Below are 11,003 nucleotides of genomic sequence, written 5' to 3' on the forward strand. Positions count from 1 at the left end.
ATCAGGGGTGGGGAAGGTGTGAGCTTTCCCACGATTCACGCCCTCGAGTGGTAGCCTGGGTACCAAGGCAACGGCAAACAACAACTGAGGTCAGCAGCCCCTTTGTGCGGAGCTGCCCTTTCCCCAGGGGTGCCTCTTGGCCGGGCAAGGGGCTGGGCCATAGCCCTCCTGAGGAAGGAGCAGCCTGGTGGGAGGGTGCCTGGCTGGCCAGCAGGGAGCCCACCCACCCCTGCTGTGCCCTCCAGGGAAAAGAGACGGGGCAGAGCGCTGCTTCCCCCCAACCCCGCCGCCTCCCACGAGGACGTCCTCCAGGTGGGCGGAGCTGTCGGCCAGGCCCCATCCCCCCATGACCCCCAGAAGGCCCAGGGCCCGATCTTCCAGAAAAAACAGCTGCTCTCCCAGTTCTGCCTTCAGGGAGGCGGGGAGGTGGCTGGACTAACGGCTCTCAGCTCTCAGGCCCTCCTGCGTGAAGGGGCGGAGCCCCAGCTGCCCTCACGCTGTCCTCTGGACAGGGCTGGGCAGAGCCCCTCTCAGTGCATTTGTGGACTGAAATTCTCTGACAGGGTCTCTTTATCCTGAGGCTACAGGCAGCCCCAAAGAATCTTCTGAAATCTGAGCTGCTCCTGCCTGGAGTGGCTGAGAGCAGGATCTCAGGAGCCCGACGCCAAGCAGTGAGCACAGACCAGGGTGCCTGCACAGCGCTCCCGCCAGACGCCTCCTCCAGGAAGCCTCCCAGATAGCACTTGGGCTGGGTCAGGTGCTGCCGCTCGGCGTGCCTGGTGGGAGTGAGACTCGTGTTTGTGCCTCTGTCTCTGTGGCCCACAGGAACTTGAGAGTCTGGCTTTCTTGGCAGCTCTGGCTCTTGGAACAGTGCCTGCCAGACCGGGAATACTTGGGGAATATTTGCTGAAAGCATGAATGATCTCCTGAGGGCCCCGAGGGCCCCTGGGCCCGGCACTGTGTGTCACACACGACGTCTCGCCCTACCTCGGGGCAGGTCCCATCCTCGTGCCCGCGTTCACGGAGGAGGACCTGAGTGCTCGGAGGAGCACCCATCACCTCCCTCCAGTAAACGGCAGAGCAGGGATTCGAGCCCAGATGAGTCGGCCAGCCTCCAGCTTTCACCACTGGCGGCAGTGTGTCCCATAGAACTTTCTCCGATGAGAGACATGGTCTCAATGCTGGGCTCTCCGATACGGTGCCCACCAGCTACATGTGGCTGTGAAGCCACTGGGACGTGGCCAGTGCCACTGAAGAGTGGAGTTTTACATTTTTGTTTCCTTTGAGTTTAAATGTAAGCGGCACAGGCAGCTGCCGGCTGTGGTCGGACAGGGAGGCTCTGGCGCTCAGACGCGGTGGCCTCACGCCCAAGCGGGGCCCCGTCGGCTTCGTCCTGGTTTGAGGCCGTGGGTCCCCGACCACAGCCCTGTCACCGAGAACACACCTGTCCTCATCCTCATTGCCACGTGTTGAGTGTGTGTTAACCCTCACGGCCACCAGACGCTCTTGGGGGGCAGGTCGTGCTGGGTTCTTGGGGCTCCTCCCCGATTGCCGTCAAGAGCTGGGGAGCAAGGCCGCTGCCATCCTCTGCTCTGCAGGGTGACTGCCAGCTGCTCGGCCAGCCAGGGCCACGCCTGCCTCAGGGACGGCTTGCTTTCTCCTGGGTCGCAGCTCAGAGCTCAGGGACACGCAGCCCATGTCTCCCTGGTGACCTGTCGGGGGTGCCAGCCTGGCCACAGAGGAACACAAACTCCCCTCTGTGGGCTGAAGCGCTGGGGGCCTCGGGTCTCTGAAGCTCCTGGGCCCCTGGAGCAGGGTCAGCGGGAACTCGGGGCGGGACCGGGCACCTTCTCCGGCTTCACCCTCTCTCGAGGGCCACAGACAAAAGCAAGGGAGGAGTTTCCCCTTCTCGAGGGAACTGCAGCTCGGAACAGACACCTTAAAGGAATTCTGCAAAGTGTCTTCATTTCCCGATGTGGCCAGTCAGCCGGGAGCAGGAAAGAGCACGCCAGGCATCACCCCGGGCTCAGCACGCCAGGCGGCCGGAGCCCTCGCCCCTCCCCTGGGCTCGGCGTTTCAGCGTCTCCCGAGCGCCGTGGAAACGCCCAGGAGCAGGTTTAGCCGTCGTTCACAGCTCTTCGGCCGCTCTAGCGTGGAAAGCTGAGCCGCTCTGTTCTGGGAAGCAGGGCACAGTCGGGAGGAAGTTACCCTCTCGGCACACTGGCCAGTGACGACCCAAGAGCTTGTCCAGGAGCCACCAGGAGGGAGTGGCCGTCCTGCGAGGACAGGATGTGTGTGATCTAGCTGCATGTGACGACCCTTCTGGGAAGGAACTCTTTCTTCTCTGGGTCCTTGGTCCAGGGACTGTTCATGGGATGTACTCACAGTGCATTTAGGGAGGCCCTCCCAGGAGAGCAACCAAACCCCAGGCAGCATGCGCATGCCTGTGCACGCATGTGTGTGTGCACATGTCTGTGTGTGCACACCTGGCCCCGCTTCCCTTTCTTCCTTCCCCTTCTGCCTGTTTGCAGCTTCCCACCTGCTGAGTAATTGTGGCCACAGCAGCGGAATGCAGAGCTGTGGTTTCCTTCCCAGGTGCCCATGAAGCCGCACTGCACCCCCCTGTGTCCCATCCCCCAGGTGGTGCTCCAGGCCTGGCCGCGCTCCCTCTGCTGGGCAGCTGCCACCCAACCCCCACCCCTGCCATGTCCAGCCCTCTCTGGGGGGCAGGGAGGGTCTGTCGGACCCCCATGGAGGATGGACAAACGAGGCCTCTGAGGTTGGAGACTTGCCCGGCCTTGGGCGCTTCCCTGGGACCCTGCCTGGCCCACTGCTTGTGAGGCTGCCTGGTCCCCGCTCCACAACACACACCATCTTCCTGCCCTCCCAGCGGCTGATGGAGAAACGCTCGACCCAGGCCAGGCCAGGAATGGCCTTGGGGCTGGAGCAGCCCCAGGTGTGTGTGGACCTGGAGCTGCAGAGCTCTGGGAGCACCGTGACAGCCAGACCCAGGTAGAGTGGGGGCCGGGTGGGGTCTCAGACAGGCAGCGTGAGCCGCAGTGGCCGCGCCCTCTCTGAGTCCCGAGGAAGGAAAGAGTCAGCGGACGAGTCAGCTCAGGCAGGTGAGAGTTCGGAGCCAGCCACGCAGCAGCCGGTACAGAACACTGCCCGCGTGGGCCCTGAGGGGGCGGCTGGGTCAGGCACCCAGCAGAGAGGCCCAGTGATGGGGCGACCTGCCCACGGCCACATGGGGAGCGTGGACCTGGGGTTTGAAGCTAAGTGTGTCAGATGCCAGAACCGTGTGGTTGACCATCGGGCAGCACTGCCTCCTGCTCGTACGGGCAAGCACGGGCCACCATCCCCACCCACCCAAACCTGGGGGCAGTGAGCCTGGATGACAGCGAGAAAGCTTTCGGTTAGACACGCAGTGAAACAGCCCAACAGCTGTGGCCGAGTAAGGAGGAGTGCGGGTGGGTCGTCTGCCCGGCTGTGGGCAGACCTGCAGGGTGGCCGTCACCATCTCCCCCAAGTCCTGCTTACAGCCTGTCCCTGCCCCTTGGGGAACAGGCGACCCCACACTCTTCCCAGGTTTGCCAATACGCCCACCTCCGTCCCTCCGAGAGGTTTTCCCCGAGGTCTCTCAAGTGCTGGCCCCGTGGACACCCTGCTCAACTCCCCTTACTGCATCGTGTGTTGGCAAATAGGGGTCCCTTATACGCAGGTTGTAGGGACAGCGCAGCACAGCCTCTGGGAGTTTGAGCCCTGGCTGAGCCGGTGGGGGCAGACGGCGTGAGTGCACCCCCAGCCGGGCACGTCACTTCCCCGTGAGGCTTTGCTCCTGCGCCTGACTTCCAGTTTCATTTCCTGTGGTCGTACGAGCCTAAATATGTCGAGACGTGGGTCCGTCTTGGCGGAACTTCCACGCGCTCTCGAAAAGAAGCTCTGGCGTTGGGCACATCACCATCTAGGAGTGTCTGCGCTCTTGGCGAACGATTCCCTTAAAATTCTCTCCTTATGGAATAACCCTCTCTGGCCCCCGTGACCCGCTCTGCTCTGCAGCCTGCTGTGTCTGCTACCGACCCAGCCACTGCGTCTTCCCCAGAACGAGCGCTGGCTGGTCTGTCCGCTTTTCCCTGAGCTGTGGCTTCGTATCTCAGGTGTGTTTCTTGAAGGCAGCACCTCGCTGGATCCTGGTATTTGTCTTATCCGGTCCGGCAACCTCCGCCTCTAACCCGGAACGCGTGGCTGTTTCCGTTTAACAGAATTACCAGTATCGTTAGGCTCTGAGTCTATCATCTTGCTGTTTTCTTTTGTCTCAACTGTCCTTCTTTTTCTTTCCCCTCTTCTGCCTTCTTTTGGATGAAACAAGGTCTTTTTTGTTGTTTTTATGATTCCATTCTCTCTCTGCCGATGGCTTATGAGCTCTAACTCACCTTAGTGCTTGCGTCAGGATTTACTGTGGTACCTGGGGTCCGCCTTCACGTGGCATTCCACCGGCTCACCTAGTGTAGGAGGCCCTTACAGCCCTCCATTTCTTTTTTTCTGGACTTTAGGCTATTGTGGTCGTCCATTTTACTTTATTTTATAATTGCACAATACACTGTTATTGTTTTAAACACTCAGCAATCTTTTAAAGTTTATATATCAGTATATTTATCTCTATGTGTATATACACACACGTATGTGTACATGTGTGTGCATATATATATATATATATATTTTTCCATTTCTGGTGCTCCTCATTCCTTGCAGTCACCCAGGTTTTCATCTCTGGCATCATTTTCCTTCTGCCTGAAGGACCTCCTTTAACATTTCAGGGAATGCTGGTCGCTGGAGACAAATTCTTTTGTTACCGAGTCCGAGCTCATACTCCTCACCCCTGAAAACACAATACTCGAGAGACAAGTGTTGGCAGAAAGGAAAGGTTGTTTTATCCCAAAGGCCAGCAGCTGGCGGGAGAAGGCAGACTCGTGTCCAAAGGCCAACACCCCATTGCCTATCAAGGGGCAAGAGCTTTTTTTTTTTTTTTTGGCCACACTGCATGGCATGTGGATCTTACCCAGACCAGGATTGAACCCCGTTCCCCCTGCAGTAGGAGTGCAGAGTCTTAACCACTAGACCGCCAGGGAAATCCCAAAAGTCAAGAGCTCATAAAGGGGACTTTCAGGGGTAGGTGGAGGGAGGGGGCTACGTGCAGAGCAGCACAGTCAGCTCCGATAATCATCTTGAAATTAGTCACGTGGTGGTCTGACCAGCATCCTCTTGATCGCTTTTTTTTTTTTTTTTTCCGGCTGCGTTGGGTCCTCGTTGCTCAGCACGGGCCCTCTCTTAGTTGCGGCGAGCGGGGGCCACTCTTCGCTGCGGCACGCGGGCCTCTCACCGCAGTGGCTCCTCTTGTTGTGGAGCACGGGCTCTAAGCGCAGGCTCAGTAGTTGTGGCGCACGGGCCCAGCTGCTCCGTGGCATGTGGGATCCTCCCAGACCAGGACTCAAACCCGTGTCCCCTGCATTAGCAGGCAGATTCTCAACCACTGCGCCACCAGGGAAGCCCTTGATTGTTTTAAGTACAGTTAGTCTTCAGTTCCAGGGTCGGTTTGTTCCCATTTCCTTGAGGCCAGTTCTCAGAATTGCGGCAGCTTATGTCATGGCTACTGCCTGGTCATCACGTAGGTAACTTCTTCCACCCGGCGGGGGTTTCAGTATCTATAAGACAGCTCACAGGATACGGCTCAGAATATGATCTATAGCCCTTGAGGAGGAACTAAAGGTACTCGACTTTGTTTAATGACTAAACTATTATTATTTTGTCCTGTTTGACTACTTTCCTTTGCTTCCACATTTTCTCACTTCTCTGATTAAATTTATTCTTTGACAAAAGTTTTTCTACAGACGAAAGGCAGGCCAAGGACATGGCGGGGAAGGACCATAGGGTCCTGCTCTGTTTCACGGCCTCTTGAAGATTTGGCGTGAAGGTTATGTGTGTGTGTGGAGGGTGGGCATTAGGCAGCCCAGACATCCTAGCTCTGTGAGGTCCTCTTGTAAAAAAAGGCCCCTGGAGCCCTACGTGACCCGACCATGCCTGCTTTCTGTCCTCAGAGCCTGTGCAGGAACGGAAACCAGACCAGACCCCCTCCCAGCTGCCCCTGGCCAGGCTCTACCCTTGGGACAACCCCATCCTCCAGGTACAGGAGAGGTCCCTGGGGGAGGGGCACGCAAGTGGGACCCAGTGGTGTCACTGGTACTGGGTATCAGACCCAGTCCTCCCTCAGCTGCCTGGGGCCATCAGGTGTTGAGACCCACCTCTCCTAGAGCCTGCACCAGGGGCCTCCACTGCAGGTCCTGGGCTGTGGGAGGCTCTCCCTGCCGTGGGTACCACCCACCCTTCCAACTGACATCTGCTCAAGCCCCTTCCTCACGCCTGCGGTGGCAGGTGACGGGGAGGCATTTCAACAGGTGTTTCGGGCTGGGCTGGCCGGGACAGTGCTGGTGGCACATTTCAGGGAGGGTGGCCCAGCCTTTCCTGACCCTTCTAGAGCACAAAGAAGAACCTGGCTTGGGCGCAGGGCCAAGACGATGCGAACCCCACCCTGCCTTCGGGAGCCAGCAGTCGGGAGGCGGGGTGGTACCCTGCCCTGGGAAGGGGGGCGTGACATGGCGAAGAATGAGGCAGCCAGTCCGGGAAGGCTCCCTGGAGGCGGCAGCCTCTTCCCTGGGCTGCGTGCTGCTCCCACTCGGTGAGGCTGGTCTCCAAGCGGCCCGCAATCTCAGAGGTGGTGACACAGCCTGGTCGTCTGCCCCACCGTAGTGGAGCCAGACGAGGCCTCAGAGCGTGACGCCCGCACAGTTCAGCCACTTCACGCTCCAGATGCTGGAGCAGAGCCTGCGGAAAGGGCAGCTGCGCGCGCAGCACCAGGCCGCACTGCTGCGCCTGCGCGAGAAGGCGCTCGAAGAGAAGACGCGCAGAGCTGGCCTGGCTGGAGCATCGGCAGAGGTTGAACGCATGCGCGCCGCGCCGGCCCCTCCCGCGGTCCTTGCCGCGGTCCTCGGGGCTAAGGGCTGCTGCGTATGGTGATGGGCGTTTCCAGAAAGTTAGATAAGACGGGAAGTGCCGAAAAGTGAATACAGAGACAGTAAAACCACCCACAGTCCCACGTCTCTGAGATAATCTCTGCTCATTTTCCAGTCTGTCTTGAGAGCTCTTGTTGATGCAAATGCACGCGTGTCTATTTAAACAGCATTGGGAATAGTCGCACATACTGTTTGTAACTTGAGTTTTCGTAGAGACAACACAATCGCCCTAGCCAGCCCCTATAGCTGGACCTCCGGGGGTGTCTCCAACTTTGTGTCGTGAGATACGACCATCCCAGAGGCGATTTCCTTAAGGTAAATTTCTGGAAGTGGAATTGTCGTCAGTGAGAAAGCATTTTTTAAAGCTTCTTGATATTCCCGTATTGGTCTCCGAATAGGTCCTCCCAGTTAAGATCACCGGCGGTTTACGATCATGCCAGGCTGGGGGTCTTCTATTCCATGATGGTTGCCCCCTCCATCCCCAGAGAGCCCTCTGGCTGGGCGGGGGCACCAGGGTGGGAGGCGCTGCTCTCCCTCTATCAGGCCTAAAGGTGGTCGTGAGGGGTGGGAAGACTGACAGACTGGGCTGCCCATGCACGGCCGCCTCCTCCCAGTGCCCTGCTGTGGGAAGAGGGCGTGCCAGGTCCACCTGGACCGCCAGACCTCTCCAGGCCTGCGGTTTTCACACCTGCTTGCTGGACCCAAGGTCAGCAGTCAGTCCATCTCGTGTCCCAGGTATCTGAACAGCGCCAGCAGCCATGCAGCGCCGGTGGCCTCGGCACAGAAGCGGCAGCAGGCCCTCAGCAACCTTGAGCGGGAGCTGGTGAGGGCTGGATCCACCCGGGCCAATACCAAGGGGGGTCCCGCTGCCCTACTGGGGCTGCGAACGTGAGCACAGTGGCTGGGCCTCTCCAGGCCTCATTATGGGAAAACGACAGCAGTGCGTGTTTCGTGGGGCTGCGGGAGGGGCTGGGTGTGCCTGACCTCAGAGGGGATTCCCAGCTGCTCTGAGCCCAGTTTCCTTTCCTTTTGGTCTCCTGACGCTCTGTGGGGTGGAGGCTGGTGGCCATGCTCTTTATACAGATGAGGAAACTGGGGCTGGGGCTGGCCTTGCTTGGGGACCCCCAGCTGGGAAGTGAGGGGTGGTGGTGGACTTGACCTCCATCCTAGATGACTTGTGTGGACCGGGGAGGTGGGGTGGCGGGCGTGGGGCATTCCAGGAGGAAGGGGCAATGGGAGAAGGACAGGGAACTGCGAAGGGGGCTCGGAAGGGGTCCAGTTATCAAGTGAGGCGGTGACCCTGGGGTCCTGCGTTGCAGGAGGAGACACTGGTGGACTCTGGGTCTGGGCCCCTGACCACTGGGGCGAGGGACCCAACCCTGCTGAGCCTCAGTTTCCTCCTCTGGCCTGTGACGGCTGTCACCTCCCACGGGGGGCATGCTCCTGGCAGGGAGGTTCTGCCGAGGGGTGTGCCGTCAGAGACACAGCAGGAGTGAGTCAGGGACGGTTCAGCAAAGGGACAGAGCCCAGCACCTGGCGAGGGAGGGCTGTAAGGGTTAGGACAGGGGTGCAGCCAGCCTGTGCCAGCCTCACTTGGGGGCGCCCGGGGAACGCCCGCCTTCCCTCCTGCCGGAGTCTCCTGTTGGCCAAACCCAGGAGAGGGCCAGAGTGCGTGGGGCCTCCTGGCTGAGCAGGGTGAGAAGGGCAGGGGCATCTGGAGGGGCACAGGGAGGGTCCCCGCACAGCGCCAGAGCCGGGCTTTCCCCCCGACACTTATCGCCGCCCAGCATGTGCTGGGCCGGGGGGTCAGGCTGCCGTTATCTCCTCCGGCTGGTTCAGAGGGAGATCCGGTACCTGCGGAGTATCCACCTGTTCTCCCGCAAGAGAGGAAGCTTCTCCTGCAGCATCAGGACATCCTCTCCTTGCAGAGGTCCACGGCCCTCTTGCGGCAGGAGTCTCAGGCCCGGAGCAGGCTGCCTTGGGTGGGTGCTCTCACCTGGCCTGGCGGCTCGGCCTCTGGCCAGGAAACACTTGTCACCCGGCTGCTTTGGGGGAATGTGCGAGTCCCTTGTAAAAACATCTGTGACCCAGGGTGGAAAGGGACTCTGGAGGGGTCAGGTGGAGGGTGGGACGGGTGGCAAAATGGGTTTCCTGAACTAGGCGGCCCTGGCCGGGCCCTGGAGGAGGAACCAGACCCCCAGTGGCTGGAAGGTGCTCCAGGCCCGGAGGTGGGGGGCCCGGGGGGAAGGGGGCGGTGAGGCTGGAGCGGGGGCAGGGCCAGGGCTTTACTCAGCACCTGGGGGCGGTGGTGGAGGAGGGGGCCGAGGTAGGAGAGAGCATGGCCTGGGCTCCTCGGAGAGGCCAGCCCCTTGGGAGCCCTGAGCCGTGAGGGTGCCCTGGTTCCCACTCCCCATTCCTGCCGCTGTCGCGGGAAGGAGGCGCCTGTCCCCAAGCTGAGCATCCCTCCTGTAAGTTAGGGATGCCGACGGTCTCGCCTGGCGAGGGGAGGCTGGAGTGGACTGGGTTCTGTGAAGCAGCTGGGGTAGGTTAGCAGTTGCGCTGTTAACCTGCACGGATGTGACCACCAGACCCAGGTGCTGCCTGCCCCAGGACAGCCTGCAGGAGGGGGGCCCAGGACAGCCTGCGGGAGGGGGGCCCAGGGCCACCGGATTCCACAGCCCCTCTTCTGGTTCCAGCTCAGGGACCTGGGCGTCCTCAGGCAAGGACCCCCCGGCTCTGGGCCTCGTGTCTGCACCTGACGTGGACCGTTAGCGACAGGGTGTGGGGCTCCTACGAGTCAAGGACCCCCTGTCGCAGCCTGGCGCCCACTCTCACGAGCGCGCTGTCCACCGTGCCGCCGGCCGCCCTGCCGCGCCTGCCGCCGTGCAGCCTGCCTCCCGCTTTTCCTAGGAGGAGATGGGCCAGCTCGCTCTGTGCTGTTTCTCGTGGACTTCCAGCCCCGAAGTCAAGGCCACTCGGGAGGAGGGCCCTGGGACAAGCCAGCAGCCGGAGGGGCCCGCCCAGGCCTCCTCACGCCCCCCGCGCACCTCGACACCACACAGGCCTGGCAGCCCTGGCAGCCCTGGCAGCCAGCGCCCCCGGAGGAACCCCGAGAACCCGCACGTCCCGCGGTGAGTGGTCGGGGGAGCCCCGGTCCTGGTGCTCGCCGTTAAAAGCCTTTCCTGTGCTGCGCGGCCACTGTGTCACGCCGCTGGGCCCTGCGCACCTGGCCCTGCCCAGGGGAGGAGGGACGGGGCGCTGGGGGCACTGGGGGGGCCCGGCTCTGCTGGCCGGCCCACAGGGCTGTGGGCAGAGGCCAGAGAGGCCCAGTGGGAGGAGCACAGGCAGATGCTGGCACAGTCCCAGCTGTGCCGCCGGCCCAGGTGTGTCCTCCCCTCTCTGAGCCCGTTTCCTCATCTGCTGAATGGGGCCAGGGGTGCCACCAGCCCTGGGCTGCTGTAGGGCACAGTGAAACAGAGCAGATAGACCGGCCTGGCTGGAGGACAGAGGGTGGTGCGTGTGTGGCCACCCAGCTGCTGGGCACCCCCCTTCAGGACGGGCGTGGGCTGCTCTCCCGGCCGGGGCGCTTGGCCTTCTCCCGCAGGCCTGGCCTCGGGGCTACTGGCCCCGGATTGCAGCAGAAGAGCCTCTCCTGGCAGATGAGAGGGGCCCGGCCCGGGCTCAGTCATCTGGGGCAGGGGCCGGGGGCCCTGGTGTGGGCGGAAGCGGAGCTGTTTTGCCATCGAGATGACCCCGCACCGGCACCACCTCCTCCCCTTCCATCTTAATTAAAATGGCCCCGGGAGGCCCTTTTTCCTCCTAGCAAGCTTCGAGGTCCCCCAGGGCTGGCCGCCTGCCAGACTGTAATCTGAGCACTGCCCACCCCGAAGCGACAACCTGGGGGTGAGGACGCAGCAGGCGGCCCCCGTCCTGGAA

The sequence above is a fragment of the Globicephala melas genome, chromosome 6, assembly GCF_963455315.2.
Source record: "Globicephala melas chromosome 6, mGloMel1.2, whole genome shotgun sequence".
In the NCBI taxonomy this organism is placed as follows: Eukaryota; Metazoa; Chordata; class Mammalia; order Artiodactyla; family Delphinidae; genus Globicephala; species Globicephala melas.